At 41.2% G+C, this 16,606-nt stretch overlaps 1 protein-coding gene across 3 annotated transcripts in view; it reads right to left on the bottom strand.

The window, feature by feature from the left end:
* clip1a (CAP-GLY domain containing linker protein 1a) overlaps window positions 1-8,912 on the bottom strand; it is a 77,585-nt gene extending 68,673 nt beyond the window's left edge. Inside the window, exon 1 of one of the 3 annotated variants that reach the window (XM_060906826.1) lies at window positions 8,782-8,912. The gene's annotated coding sequence lies outside the window, so the exon portion shown is untranslated. The remainder of the gene's footprint in view (window positions 1-8,781) is intronic. The other 2 variants (XM_060906827.1, XM_060906828.1) reach the window with 2 other exon arrangements.
* Between the last annotated feature and the right edge of the window lie 7,694 nt (window positions 8,913-16,606).

Raw genomic sequence — 16,606 nt, 5'->3', positions numbered from 1 at the left:
ACTTCCTGTTAGTGATCATGATTGACAACAGCTGGTAGCTTCTCTGTAGCTTCATAAAAAGGGCTTGTTTACAGCACTCACTGGATTGACCAACACACAATACAATGGGAAAGTCCAAGGAGCTCAGTGCAGAGCCAAGAAAGAGGATCGCAGATGTACACAACTCCGGAATGTCTCTTGGAGCAATTTCTAAAAAACTGCAAATTCCAAGATTAGTTCAAACAATTGTATCCAAGTTATTGTGACGTGTAGTCACTTTGCCAAGCCACTTTGCTTCAAGGAAACCCAAACTGTCACCCTCAGCTGAAAAGTAGTTGGTTTGGAAGGTCAGGAACAACCCAGGAACCTCCATGGCACAGCCCTGCCATGAACTGGCAGCTGATGGATCACTGTCTACATTTCAGATCACCGTGGACTAAGAGGCTGCTATTCAAAAAAATAACTCCCTGCTTTGAAATTGACACCTTCAAGCTGAACTAAAGTTTGAAGCTGACCACACGGACAAAGAAATAAACCTTCTGGAGGAAAGCTGTATGGTCAGATGAGACAAAGACTGAGTTGTTTGGCCACAACGACAATGTACAAAGGGACACTGTACTAACTGGTGGTGGTGGTGGTATGATCATTATGCTCTGGAGCTGTTTTGCTGCCAGTGGAACTGGTTCATTGCACAAAGTGGATGGAATAATGAAGGACTACCTCAGAATTCTTCAGCATAAACCATCAGAAACTTGAACACAACTTGAGACTTACAACAGGACAACGAACCCAAACATGCATCAGAGCTGGTTGTGGAGGATAAAGCAAGCCAACGTTAAGCTTAAAACAAGCCCTGACTTCAACCCTATTGAAAATATATGGACCGTGCTTATAAGTAGAGTTCATGCCAAGGAAAAAAATTTTTTAATTAATTAATTGAACTCTACCAATTCTACCATGTAGTCATGAAATATCCAACCAGAATTCTGCCAGAAGCTTGTTCATGGTAAACAAAAATTTCTGGTCAAGGTGAATCTTGTGAAGAAACATTTTATCCAAATATTAGGTGTGTTGTATGTATATTTTTGACCACGTATGTATAATTTTAACCGTGTTGATTTCAGAAAACCAAAAAAAAATTAAAAACTTGTGCACCAAATTCTAGTGTTTTTTTTTTTAAATGTATGCTGTACATTCTGCCACAGAAAAAGAACAGTTCAAAGAAATTACTGAAAACCCAAATATTGCCATATCACTGTATGTAAACTTATGACCATGACTGTATATTAATAAGCTTGAGTAAAGCACAAAAACAGCTCAATAACTTAAATGCAAGCACAAAACATTCACCCCACAGTTAAAACACTTGGCATTAATCAGACTCAATGTCTTAATGTACAACAAGAGAACATCACAGCTCATGGCCAAAAGACTTTCCACCTTTGAGAGGGAAATTAGAATATGGTTCATCCAGGAACATTATCAGGAGAGAATGCAGTCTTCATACACTACACAATACTGCAAAAATAATACACCAAGTCATCCTGTGGGAACCCAAACATGGCAAGCGATCTTAAAGATCATGCACTTTCATTGACCAATTGATAGAGGACACAAATATCCTGAAAGAACTTCTAACGAAAGCAATGGAAGATAGAAATTTGTGGAGAAGACTGGTCATGGATGTCCGACTGACGTCGTTCCGGTAGGTAGGTTGCACCTATATAAAATCAGCTGACTCAAGTACTTCATTCATAGATTCATTTCCATGATCCGCCATTAATACACACAATAAGCTTCTCATACTTTTCATACAGTGGTGCTTGAAAGTTTGTGAACCCTTTAGGATTTTCTATATTTCTACATAAATATGACCTAAAACATCAGATTTTCACACAAAAGTCATAAAAGTAGATAAAGAGAACCCAGTTAAACAAATGAGACAAAAATATTATACTTGGTCATTCATTTATTGAGGAAAATGATCCAATATTACATATCTGTGAGTGGCTAAAGTATGTGAACCTCTAGGATTAGCAGTTAATTTGAAGGTGAAATTAGAGTCAGGTGTTCTCAATTAATGGGATGGCAATCAGGTGTGAGTGGGCACCCTGTTTTATTTAAAGAACAGCGATCTATCAAAGTCTGATCTTCACAACACACGTTTGTGGAAGTGTCTCATGGCACAAACAAAGGAGATTTCTGAGAACCTCAGAAAAAGCGTTGTTGATGCTCATCAGGCTGGAAAAGGTTACAAAACCATCTCTAAAGAGTTTGGACTCCACCAATCCACAGTCAGACAGATTGTGTACAAATGGAGGAAATTCAAGACCATTGTTACCCTCCCCAGGAGTGGTCAACCAACAAAGATCACTCCAGGAACAAGGCATGTAATGGTCGGCGAGGTCACAAAGGACCCCAGGGCAACTTCTAAGCAACTGAAGGCCTCGCTCACATTGGCTAATGTTAAATGTTCATGAGACCACCATCAGGAGAAAATTGAACAATGGTTGCATGGCAGGGCTGCAAGGAGAAAGCCACTGCTCTCCAAAAAGAACATTGCTGCTCGTCTGCAATTTGCTAAAGATCACGTGGACAAGCCAGAAGGCTACTGGAAAAACGTTTTGTGGATGAAAAAGCTAAAATAGAACTTTTCGGTTTAAATGAGAAGCGTTATGTTTGGAGAAAGGAAAACACTGCATTTCAGCATAAGAACCTTATCCCATCTGTGAAACATGGTGGTGGTAGTATCATGGTTTGGGTCTGTTTTGCTGCATCTGGGCCAGGACGGCTTGCCATCATTGATGGAACAATGAATTCTGAATTATACCAGCAAATTCTAAAGGAAAATTCTCAGGACATCTCTCCATGAACTGAATCTCAAGAGAAGGTGGGTCATGCAGCAAGACAACGACCCTAAGCACACAAGTCGTTCTACCAAAGAAATGGTTAAAAAAAGAATAAAAAAGTTAATGGTTTGGAATGGCCAAGTCAAAGTCCTGACCTTAATCCAATTGAAATGTTGTGGAAGGACCTGAAGCGAGTAGTTCATGTGAGGAAACCCACCAACATCCCAGAGTTGAAGCTGTTCTGTACAGAGGAATGGGCTAAAATTCCTCCAAGCCGGTGTGCAGGACTGATCAACAGTTACCGGAAATGTTTAGTTGCAGTTATTGCTGCACAAGGGGGTCACACCAGATACTGAAAGCAAAGGTTCACATACTTTTGCCACTCCCAGATATGTAATATTGGATCATTTTCCTCAATAAATAAATGACCAAGTAGAATATTTTTGTCTCATTTGTTTAACTGGGTTCTCTTTGTCTACTTTTAGGACTTGTGTGAAAATCTGATGTTTTAGGGTCATATTTATGCAGAAATATAGAAAATTCTAAAGGGTTCACAAGCTTTCAAGCACCACTGTAGCTTCCGATTTTAGCCTACTTCTTGTTAAGCATAACATACCTTTCAATTGGTCTAGTACAGATAACAGTATGGAGGATTCCCAAAAGTCTTTTTGTAGTTCAACAGAAATGTTCAATTTATAAAAAGAATCACAATTCTGTCAAAAATACTAAACATAAATGACAGAACAGTGTGCCACACAGGATTACATAACGTATTACATGGTATCCTTCTGACCTGGACTCGGACTAAGACACGCATCATACTTTCAAGCATTAATTAAAGTTAATCTGAAGTTCAGTCTATTTTTCTCGCTGGAGATACCAGAGACTGGCTGGTTGCCATTAACAAGACGATGCTCACACACAAAGAAACAAACTCCTTAGTGAAGTGTGGAAATGACAATGATGTCATTACCATTTTGGTTCCCCTTTATGACTTTATTAGGACACACGACGGCAGTGTGCATTATGGCAGGCAGTGTAAGAGCTTGAAGTGGATGCCAGCACAGGATCTTCAGGACAAGGAGTCCAAAGACACTTAACGCCTCACATCATTGCCTGAACTCAGACTCTGTTTAATACAGGTTCCATATCTACATGTTATACACATACTATACATCATATACTGTACTGCCCATCATCTACACTACACTAAGTGTAAAGCTGCAATTGTGTCACTGAACAGGGTTCCCCGGCGTTCCAAAAAATACTCCACTTTTTTCTTTGAAAAATCAAGTCAAATAAGTCTATTCTTTGCTTTTTCTTAGTCTGTATTTTTTCTTCGTTAACGACATATCAAAGTGGACTTGATGCAAACTGGCGCAATTCAAATATTTGTACATATGCAGGCCTCTCCATCACACATAAAATTTAGGCTGCACTCCAGAAAATACTTGATTTTGGGCACCGTGTGCACCATCAAGCTAAAATAAACCCCTTTAGTTTGAGCTTACTGAAGGTTATTTTAGCATGGAATTATTCAAAAGGTATGAGGACTCCCTTTTGCCTTTACGTCAACACAAAACTTGATTTACAATTGAACAGAGAGTCAAGAAGAATCCTGGAACAACCAATAGTGAAGCAGGGTTCTCACCAGGATTTTTTTTTAGCGTAATGGGTTATGGCGAGGGAGCGTAGCGACCGAGCGGGGGGATGGTGCGGAGATTTTGAAAAATCATGCCCAAAATTGGCCATATTTGACGTTCCTGGAGGGGATAAATTGCATTTTTTATGTTGTATATCCTTGATGGAAAATTGTTACATCTTTGGCCTCAGCCTCTGCTCGTCTTCCTCCATCTCCTCCTCTATCTCCAACAGCGGGCTCTCCCCCACTAGGCCTACCTCCATCCTCTGCCCGTTTATCTGCTACCTCCTTTCCTCTGCCTCCTATGTCCTTTCCTTCATCTCCTCCAACCTCTCTTGTGCCTGTCTCCTTATAGAAATATAACGATGGATGGCATGCAGGCAGATTACCAGTGTGTTAATGTTAGCCACAGTGGGATCCAGTAAATTAGCGCTAATCATCCGATACGTGCGCCCTGTCATATTGCTAAACCTGCTTACAAAGTAGACGTTTTCATTCATCAAAGGGCTTTGGGTTAAGTTTTCAAGCGTGATGGAAAACCTGTAGAAGTGGTGCACTTACATTTCTAACTGTGAAGAAAGAGCGAATGTCTCTTTTTTTGCGAGGGGGTCCGTCATCCATTGTCATTCACCGAAGTCCAGCTCAAGAGAAAGTTATCGCCAGGATCTCTCTCTCTCTCTCTCTCTCTCTCTCTCTCGGAACTGATTTCCAGGCATGGGTTTCCTAACAAACGTAGGCTGATTTTGACACCTTGAAAACTGCTCAAGTGCGCAGGAAAAAAAAAAAAACTTTTGGCGATGGTGATGAACAACTGAAAACAACCGTTACGCTATATTAAAAATTTAGCGTAGCGGGGGGAAATTACCGTTGCGGTCTGAAATTTTAGCGTAGCGGGCCGCAACCATATAAAGCGCTGGCGAGAACCCTGTGAAGGAATCCAAATTTCCCACCAATTTAGAAGCAAAACACAGAAGGACATCATGTTTTACATCACACGTTAGCCACAGAGACTCAACACGCCATGCCGCCCAAAACAGAGCTCCCTTCAGTCGCTTGCTGCGGCTGACAGCATTTTCACTTTGGCGGGTTTTTTTTTTACCAACCCCTATATTACTGACACTGTCTGATGTGCTAGGCGACGGTCGGGGCTCCGAGTGTACCTCCCTCATGGCTGTATCGGCCCTTAAATAATCTTCAGTGCTTGAAGAAAGCCACCCAAGAAAACTTAATCAGCTGAGACGGCACCATTGTTTGGTTCACATGTAGTTAATTACAACACCACACCAGCCTGATTAAGACGCATTGCGACTGGTCAAAAGCTTGACGCCCATTTGGTCGTCAATTTTTTTATTGGTCACAAGCACGTGCTCATTGTTTACACCCGGCCTTCCGCCATCTCTTCACTGTGGTTGGATTTCAGCAAATGGAGGAATTTCTATTAAAAAAAATTACTTCTGATAATGATGACAAATACATTAAATCACTGATGACTGCTAGTAACTTTTTCTTCGTCACTGATGGATTATGTTTGTCAATGACGAGTGTGACAAGCATCAGCGGGAACCCTGACTGAATGCCACACACTCCCGGATTTATCATCATGGTAAATCATAAAAAGATAATTTTATGTTTGCATGAGGTCTGTAAAACATCCAAACATGGACTTGGTGTCATGTCCTGGCAATATTCAAGCTATAAAGATGAACAAACAAAATGTATTACAGGGAGTGAGGGAAGGAAGGAAGAAAGAAAGAAAGAAAGAAAGAAAGAAAGAAAGAAAGAAAGAAAGAAAGAAAGAAAGAAAGAAAGAAAGAAAGAAAGAAAGAAAGAAAGAAAGAAAGAAAGAAAGAAAGAAAGAAAGAAAGAAAGAAAGAAAGAAAGAAAGAAAGAAAGAAAGAAAGAAAGAAAGAAAGAAAGAAAGAAAGAAAGAAAGAAAGAAAGAAAAGGTCAGACAGGACAGACAGGCCCCCATATTTGATTGAATAAAGAAAAAGTTTCTGATCTGGGAAAAATTATTGACGCCTTGAGGGATCATTTTAACTGCAAATAGCACTCCAAAGTGGGCTACAATGTCCAAATTCCACAGCCTCTTTCTCAATGGACTGGTGACATCTGAAAGTTACTACAAGAGCCATTTTTAACCGTTCTAATGCGTTTTGTTCGTTATGATCCAGAGTGATCAGTCACTTCACAAGGTTAACTTGTTAAGCAATTAGGTCCCACTTTAGAAAATAATCAAAATGGTTGCCTGTATTACTTTCGAGCGCTCCTTTTTCTGTAATGCTGTCACAGTTCAAGTCAAGTTTATTTGTATAGCGCTTTTAACAATAAACATTGTCGCAAAGCAGCTTTACAGAATTCGAACGACTTAAAATAATGAGCTAATTTTATCCCTAATCTATCCCCAATGAGCAAGCCTGTGGTGACGGTGGCAAGGAAAAACTCCCTCAGACGACATGAGGAAGAAACCTTGAGAGGAACCAGACTCAAAAGGGAACCCATCCTCATTTGGGCAACAACAGACAAGATGACGATAACATCAGCAGTCCTAACAAAGTCAGCTCCGTTGATGCTAGAAACCGCCCACCGACGGAAACCCGAGCGCAAAACCGTTCACGACAACCGTAGTCCCAAAGTCAGCAAGTCAACTGCAGTCCCCAGCCACAAAAGCACCACTGCAAGAGTCCAGAGCGTCCTCCAGGCACGACCCCCAACAGTTAAAGACCTTCTGGAGTTCCTGCTGGTATTCTGATCACAACGTTCATCCTTTTAAAACCTACACATGTACCTAATATCATGCTCTCTTGCTCCCTGACCCTGACACACTTCTCTTGCTGTGGCTGTTCTCACTTTCTCCAATTCATCTTCAGCCTCTCTTCAAAGGCTTGGAGCTTTTGACACGTGTGTCTCACCTTCTATAGCTATTCATGTTCTCACTTGGGGATGAAACAGATTTTCACAAAGTCTCACCTTTCGTCAGTGGTTCATTTCATCCGGACAGTGTATATTAGTACCCAGGAACTGCCAGTGTCATCATAAGCACTGTCCTGTGCTCATGCCACAGGAGTGACATGACTCATTCAGATCTGTTCGACTTTATTCGTAATCCTGTACTCTGTAATGATTTATGATCACGCTATCTGGTGTCAGGCAGAGTATAAGGATGAAGATCCCTTTCGAGTCTGTTGTCTCAAGGGGTTTTCTTCGCCATTGCTACATTGTTTGTTTATTAAGGATCTAAAGCGAGACCTGGATTTCTGCAAAGCTGCTTTGGAACTACGCTACCGTTCAAAAGTTTGGGGTCACTTTGAAATTTCCTTATTTTTGAAAGAAAAGCACTGTTCTTTTCAATGAAGATCACTTTAAACTAATCAGAAATACACTCTATACATTGCTAATGTGGTAAATGACTATTCTAGCTGCAAATGTCTGGTTTTTGGTGCAATATCTCCATAGGTGTATAGAGGCCCATTTCCAGCAACTCTCACTCCAGTGTTCTAATGGTACAATGTGTTTGCTCATTGCCTCAGAAGGCTAATGGATGATTAGAAAACCCTTGTACAATCATGTTAGCACAGCTGAAAACAGTTTAGCTCTTTAGAGAAGCTATAAAACTGACCTTCCTTTGAGCAGATTGAGTTTCTGGAGCATCACATTTGTGGGGGTCGATTAAATGCTCTAAATGGCCAGAAAAATGTCTTGACTATATTTTCTATTCATTTTACAATTTACGGTGGTAAATAAAAGTGTGACTTTTCATGGAAAACACAAAATTGTCTGGGTGACCCCAAACTTTTGAACGGTGGTGTAGGTGCATTGATAAAAAAAAGTGCTGTGTGTAGCAAGGTCATTAATCTGAATCCTGCCTCAGTTCTAAGGCAAAAACACAATTAGCAGGTAAATAGAAACCATTAAACAGTCGCTTTTAGAGAACCATGACAGTCCTGACTGACTGTAAACATATAAAATGCCTTTCTATTTAGAGTAGGTGAGAAAGTCCAACACCACAGGCAGTGTGTGTGTGTAATGTTGACCTGACAGAGCTCAGACATTCCGCAATGTCACTTCTCTCATGCTAACCGGCAGCATGGCCACGTCTATACACACACACACACACACACACACACACACAGCGAATTTGCAAACGAAAACAGCTAGCTAACGGCATCTAGCTTGCGTGCTAAGGTTAGCATTTTCCAGGAAATTCCTTCAGCTAGCTAAGCTAGCGGCTTAAAAATGAACCCGGTTCCATCTCGGTCCTCTTTAAAACACCACACTCGCCTAAATCCGAACCGGGGGCCATTTATTTACCTGTGATATCCCGAGGAAACGGGCAGCTCGACGTGTGTAAGCGGGATGAAACCCTCTGACTTCGCCTCGTTAGGATTTTTTTTAAACCGGGGAACTTCAGATATCAGTAGCGTTGTGACGTAGCTCGAGTGGCAACGCTGGACCTCAGGTCGCGTTCTAAACCGCAAACTCGAGCCCTAAGTAGTGTGCCAAAGTAGTTTAGCGCTAATAATGGCTTGCTTGTCATTCATGGGTTCATTGTATGAGATCAAAAGTCAAGTGGGTTTGTCACGATTGTTCTTATTAGCATTATTATGAAGGGTGTGACAACATAGCCACACAATCTGGCCACAATTCGATTTCCAGAATATTTTGAATAAACTTTTATTGAATAAAAATTCTAAATTGCGGGTGGCACGGTGGTGTAGTGGTTAGCGCTGTCGCCTCACAGCAAGAAGGCCCGGGTTCGAGCCCCGTGGCCGGCGAGGGCCTTTCTGTGCGGAGTTTGCATGTTCTCCCCGTGTCCGCGTGGGTTTCCTCCGGGTGCTCCGGTTTCCCCCACAGTCCAAAGACATGCAGGTTAGGTTAACTGGTGACTCTAAATTGACCGTAGGTGTGAATGTGAGTGTGAATGGTTGTCTGTGTCTATGTGTCAGCCCTGTGATGACCTGGCGACTTGTCCAGGGTGTACCCCGCCTTTCGCCCGTAGTCAGCTGGGATAGGCTCCAGCTTGCCTGCGACCCTGTAGAACAGGATAAAGCGGCTAGAGACAATGAGATGAGAATGAGAAAAATTCTAAATTGATGATTAAATTCTGATTTATGGGTGATGTGGTGGTTAGCACTGTCGCCTCACAGCAAGAAGGTCCTGGGTTCAAGCCCAGTGGCCGACTGGGGCCTTTCTGTATGGAGTCTGCATGTTCTCCCCGTGTCTCCGTGGGTTTTATCTGGGTACGCCGGTTTCACCCAGACATGCAGTAGTGTTAACTCATCTCATCATCTCTAGCCGCTTTATCCTGTTCTACAGGGTCGCAGGCAAGCTGGAGCCTATCCCAGCTGACTACGGGCCAAAGGCAAGGTACACCCTGGACAAGTCGCCAGGTCATCACAGGGCTGACACATAGACACAGACAACCATTCACACTCACATTCACACCTACGGTCAATTTAGAGTCACCAGTTAGCCTAACCTGCATGTCTTTGGACTGTGGGGGAAACCGGAGCACCTGGAGGAAACCCACGCGGACACGGGGAGAACATGCAAACTCCGCACAGAAAGGCCCTCGCCAGCCACGGGGCTCGAACCCGGACCTTCTTGCTGTGAAGCGACAGCACTAACCACTACACCACCGTGCCGCCCCCTGTATTTTGTCTGTATAAAATTAAATAATTAAAAAATTGCTCAGAGCAAAGGTTTTTTTTTTTTTTTGAACTTTAATTTTTTATTAAACAACACAATACAGAACATGAAATTCCTTGACAAGACTATATAATAAGCCTAGCAGTGTAAATAACAAACATATTTGACCCTGCAGCACTCAGAGAGCAAAAAAAAAAAACATCAAGGCACATAATTTGGGTTTTCTCTCAAGTAAAGAGGTAATCTACTACAGGTGACCATCTCCTCAAAAAGACATCAGACCTCAATTGTAGTTGAGCAGACAAAGCCTCCATTTCATACACCTCCCTCAGCTTCTGTTTCCACTGAGTCACTGTAGGTGGCTGTGGTTTCCTCCAATTTAATGTCACTATTTTTCTTGCTGTCATCAATAGTATATGCAACAAATACTGTTGGTCTTTAGTGTACATGTTTTCAGGAGTCTGATCGAGTAGGAATTGACTTGGGTTAAATGATAAGTCAATGTCCAAAATTTTATCTATCTCATTCTTTATGCCCTGCCAGAAAAAAATGATCTCTGGGCAATCCCAGAATATATGTGAATGGTCTCCAACCTTTCCACACTCCCTCCAGCAGTTCATTACATCAGGATCATTTATAAATGTTGAAACCACCAGGGGTGTCTTAAAGAATCTTGTCTTCATCTTCCAATCAAACTCCTTCCACATGTTACTATTAATGCCCTTGTGACATCTCATACATATTTTTTCCCATTCATTGTCCTCAATCACGATGTTTAGTTCTAGCTCCCATTTCCTTTTAATGTAAAAAGTATTACCTGGTATGTCCAACATCAAGTTTCGATAAATATGAGAGACATGATTTTTGGTAGGTGACTTATGTTTGATTATATTAATGAAGTATTTTTCCATGTTTGTTGGAGTATTTTTAATTGTATTCCAATCTTTATGGTTCATAATGTAATGCCTAATCTGAAAATACCTAAACATATCAGTTTGGGCTAATAAGAATTTATCCTGGAAATATGAAAATGGCTGTAAAATATTATCACAAAATAATTGATCAATAATCTTTAAGTCTATTTGTGCCCATCTCTTAAAAGTGATATCAGTAATTGAAGGTGGAAATTCTGGGTTTCCAACTATTTGCATGGCCCTCGAAAGGGCATCTGTTCCCCTAATTCTCTTTTGAACTGTCAACCATACATTTAAAGTGTGTTTCACCCATATATTCTTAATTGTCACCTTCTTTTGAGACTGCTTACTAAGGAAAGCCAAAACAGATAAAGGTATGCCTGGTAGTGAATTTTGTTCTATATCAACCCATCCTGTCTCTGTGTCCATACTAATCCAGGCTACTATCGCATTTAATTGCGCTGCCCAGTAGTAGTGTTTTATATTAGGGAGGCCAAGGCCACCCCTATCCTTCCCGAGAGTAAGTGTTTTAAGTCTCACTCTTGGTCTCCTATTCTGCCATATAAATTTAGATATAAGCCTGTCTAACATATTAAAAGCTGATGTCGGAATCCTGATTGGAAGAGACTGAAACAAGAATAAAAGTCTTGGCAGGAGACTCATTTTAACAGCCTCCACCCTACCCAGTAGCAGAGCAAAGGTTTAATATTGTAAACAAAACATACTACAGGTTCACCTTATCTTATTGACTGATTGATTGATTCTCCCCAACATCTGATTGAATAAACAAAGTCTCTGCTCTAGGAAAAATAATTAAGCACCTGAAGAACAATTTTATGAAGAAGAAGAAACCTTTATTTGTCACATGCACACTTCAAGCACAGTGAAATTCATCCTCTGCATTTAACCCATCTGAAGCAGTGAACACACACACCCAGAGCAGTGGGCAGCCGCACTAGAGCACCCAGGGAGCAGTCAGGGGTTAGGTACCTTGCTCAAGCCCACCCCACGTTAACCTAACTGCGTGTCTTTGGACTGTGGGGGAAACCGGAGCAAACCCACACAGACAACATGAAAATTCCACACAGAAAGGCCCCTGCCAGCCACTGAGTTTGAACCCAGAAACTTTTTGCTGTGAGGCAACCGTGCTACCCACTACACCACCGTGTTAAATGCACTGTTTAACTGGAAATAGAGCTCCAAAGTCAGCTAAAACGGCCAACTTCCATAGCTTCTTTCACAAGTGGTGCCTGGTGTCATTTGAAAGCTACTAAGGCCACACCAATTTAATTAGTTGGTTCTCTGATTTTTTCAGGAAAAATATTAAGCGAGCAGGCGAAATAAAAATAAAATTTAAAAAATGCTCTGATGGTAAAATTAGTGGTGGAAATAGACCAAACAATACAGGCAAACCAGTAAACAGAATTTCAACACACCTGTCAAAGATTTTACGCTTCTGTTTGCTGAATATCCTAACAATCACAGGCTTTGCAGGACTCCCCTCCACAGGCATGTTTCTTCCATAAGTCTTTATCGAAAGTGAAAGGGGCGATTTGATTGGTTTTCGACATCACGTGACCTTTTCTGTTGGCGGGAGTTTGATTTCGATTTTTTTTTTCATTTTGCATTTTCTTCAAGCGGCGATTCCGAGAACCAACTACAGTGTTCGAAATACCCGTCTGCAGTCTACATTTTGCAGAATGATTTTCAAGATTGCAGAAGAAAAATTAAACAACCTGCAATTTTGCAGAATGAAAAAATCAGGCTCAGGATTCAATGGTTCTCAATTTAGCAAACTAGCGGCGCTGTAAATAAACTGAAACCTGCACCGCGCGAACCTGACGGCGTTTTCCAGGTCAAAGTTGAGCAATATTTACGTAATACCAAAGAAAGGCGACAACAACCAAATAAGGGCAGTTGCCATTTTCCAATGTAAGATTTCGTCACTTTTAATACCCGCCGGGAGGACCCGACAACTACCTCGGCAGTGTTCGGCAGTTTCCACCATGCATCTCCCAGAATTCAATGCGGCACAACAAACATGGCTCCCAAGAAGAGGATTGTTTCTTTGGGGCAAGAGTCCGACAAAAACGCCAAGAAAACAAGGACGATTTTATCGTATCTCGGCAAAACCGGCAGCCAGCGTGACTCCAACAACAACAGCGACAGATCGCGCGTCCGTGAGGGTGACAAAAATGAAGACGGGATCTGGTTCAGAAAGCGAAGACTCTGACTAGTTCTTATCTTGCATACATATATATTGGTAAATTGTATAGGTTTGTATATATTGTATTGTTGAATCATGCAAAATTATACAGATATTATATCCCTTTTGAAGACAGCAACAGTATTTTACCTTTATTCATAGATACTTTTGAATATTTTGTTTTCTCATACCAAGCTACACTAATACATGTTTTGTGTACATGTTCTATTTTTTTTTTTACTAGTGCTGTCTTGCCTGTGGTGCAGACTAGCACAAAGTAAAACAGTTGCCCTCGAAGACAAAGCTCATAGGTTCAGTTCTGTAGCTCTCAGTTCTGCCATGATTAGTTTGTACCCAGTTCTCTGTTGTTAGTTTAGAGCAGTGAAGCCCCTGCAGTAGTTCTCAGTTCGGTTCATGACCTTGCACTTTAGAAGCCAGGCAAACACCATGAACCCAAACGTCTTTCCATTTGCCAGTTGGGTTTTATTCCTTAATGGCATCAATTCTTTGCATCATCATAAGATGTAACAGAGTGTAGAATTGAAACCTCATCTCATCTCATCTCATTATCTCTAGCTGCTTTATCCTGTTCTACAGGGTCGCAGGCAAGCTGGAGCCTATCCCAGCTGACTACGGGCGAAAGGCAGGGTACACCCTGGACAAGTCGCCAGGTCATCACAGGGCTGACACATAGACACAGACAACCATTCACACTCACATTCACACCTACGGTCAATTTAGAGTCACCAGTTAACCTAACCTGCATGTCTTTGGACTGTGGGGGAAACCGGAGCACCCGGAGGAAACCCACGCGGACACGGGGAGAACATGCAAACTCCGCACAGAAAGGCCCTCGCCGGCCACGGGGCTCGAACCCGGACCTTCTTGCTGAGAGGCAACAGCGCTAACCACTACACCACCGTGCAGCCCCTAGAATTGAAACCTTGCTTTCAATTTAAAACTACAGGTTGCAGATGCAAACACTGTGAATGAAGTACATTTTGGGTAACAATCTATTGTTCAAGCTAGAAACTTAATCTTGACAAAATGTAACATGACGTGTAACATGAAAATTAATGTTTTGTTTCTTGAAGAACAGTTGTGTTCTATTTTTTATTGTGGTGATACCTTTATTAGTATGTTGTGTGGAAGGATAATGTGTGGGTGTGATAACTAGTATATTTATGAATTAATTGGTGTACTTCAAGTTGTAGTAGCCCTTAGTGTCAGGGCGAGGGGGATGAAAGACCTGTGGAGGTATCATGGAATGATAACTTTGCTGCAGAGAAGGATCTGTGAAGACTGAAATTAAAAATAGAGTGAGAGAATAAAGAATTACAGTAATGCTATGAGTTGTAAAGCTAGATATGATGTAAATATAGGCATTATTAGGTTGAGAAGGGTGTAGTATGGAGGCTTGTGTATTTGCAGAAAATATTTCCAAATTGCAGAACAAAATTTTAACATTCTGCAATATTGCAGAACACTGGAAAAAAGTATTTCGACCACTGAACTAATTGAATTGGTGTGGCCTAAAGAGCCATTTTTAACAGTTAAAATGTGGTTGTATCATATAACCCATAGTGCATGCCAGTCATGGTGATCCGTAACTAATATAGATATTTAGGCACTGCCTAAAAGCGGAGCTCCCGATGAGTGTATGAGTAAAATATTTGCAAGGGTGCAAAATCTACTTGAATAGAATAATATTATAGCATATGAACCATCGAATTATGTAGTGTAGTGTATTTCGCATTAATAAATTGTAGCATTGTTTTGTGATAGTGATACCAATAATGAGATACATGCCGCAGTTATGAATACATATTTATTCCTTTCTTTGACACTGCATGCCATGCGCCAGAAACAACACCACAGCATTTATTATGGTGTGACTCTGCTGGGTGCCTGGTGGACAGCAGTGAAGCAGCGTCTTCACTTTACATCATTACTCTATAGTTACGATCGAATATCAAACTTGATATGTCAAAGAGTTATCTGGGTCCATCTCTCATGTCCATGCGTGTTGGAGCTCAGAGTGCCACTAGGACTAATTACCATGCACCTGTTCTTGATTAGAGTGCAATCACAGCACATAAGAACTCTCAGTAACACGCAGACTTTACAAAGTATGCAATCTGTACCCTGTGTCTGCCATTACCAAGCCTTGTATTTTGTCGCGTTTTTAACCCTGTTTGTGTTTTTGGACTGTGAGTATTGTATTACCTATGATATCCTGTCTATGCCTCACATAACCACTGCCTGTTTTTCGACTCTGTCTTTGTCTACATTTTGGATCAATTTGCTTGCGTGTTTTCAATAAGACTTCCTGCACTTACATCCATCTATCGCCCTTACATGACAGAAACTGTCAACTGTCCAACAAACTGGTGGACTAATTAAAAACTTTAAAGAAGTTTTATATGAAACTGTCGTGAATATTTTCCATAAAATTTGTTAGTAAATAATCCCATGTTATTTTTTTAAAAAGCAAATTAAAAATAAGTGTTGGATAAAAACCCATCTAGCTTATGTAAATAAAGATACAAATTTCATTGTCCAGTGGTCAAATGTTTGAGATATGGTACCTTGCACTTACAATCAGGTACCCTGTGGTGGTACATGTTTGTCGTTCGTCGTACATATGGACATTGTACAGTCTCAAAAGCCATCAAAAATCAGGTCAATGTCTTACTATATTCTCGTAAATATGGGGCTCTGCGAGCTTTGCGTGCAGGGATCAGTCACTTCTCAAGTGCAGGTGATTCCCAGTAATCTCACAGTCTCTCCACAAAAGAACACAATCATGTGACCAGTGCAGAGGTGGGGACTTGAGAGGTGGGGACTTGGACTCGAGTCGACTCGAGTCACTGTTTTCATGACTTGTGACTTGACTTGACAAAACATGAAAATACTTGAGACTTGACTCGGACTCGGAAGTTTAAGACTCGGGACTTGACTTGACTTACGATGACTTGAGTGACTTGAGTGTTATTTCCATCGTGTTTTTATTGTGAAAATAAAATGTAATATGCACATACTTCAGTAATTTTGATTGCACTGCCGTTGCGTTGTCACCACCCTGTCCATCAGGCACGCTCTCTGCGTGGGCTATATACCACGCCCCATGCCACGATGTGTTCACAGATTTCACATCATATCATCATGTCAGCCATCCCAAGAGTAATCACTTTCGGCTTCAAGGGCTACTGCCTAGAAGGTAAACGATGAATGGTGCAGTGCAAGATTTGCAATGTGACGATTTCTGACAGCCAGACCACGACCTCCAATTTCGTCCGGCATTTGAAGATCCATTCTGCCCAGTAGGTTTATTAATGTGTTGTTATTTGGTGATAGCAGCTAAACT

The sequence above is a fragment of the Neoarius graeffei genome, chromosome 24 (genome assembly GCF_027579695.1).
Source record: "Neoarius graeffei isolate fNeoGra1 chromosome 24, fNeoGra1.pri, whole genome shotgun sequence".
Lineage (NCBI taxonomy): Eukaryota > Metazoa > Chordata > Actinopteri > Siluriformes > Ariidae > Neoarius > Neoarius graeffei.
The sequence above is the reverse complement of the archived record's forward strand: the minus strand, read 5'-3'. Positions and strand labels throughout refer to the sequence as shown.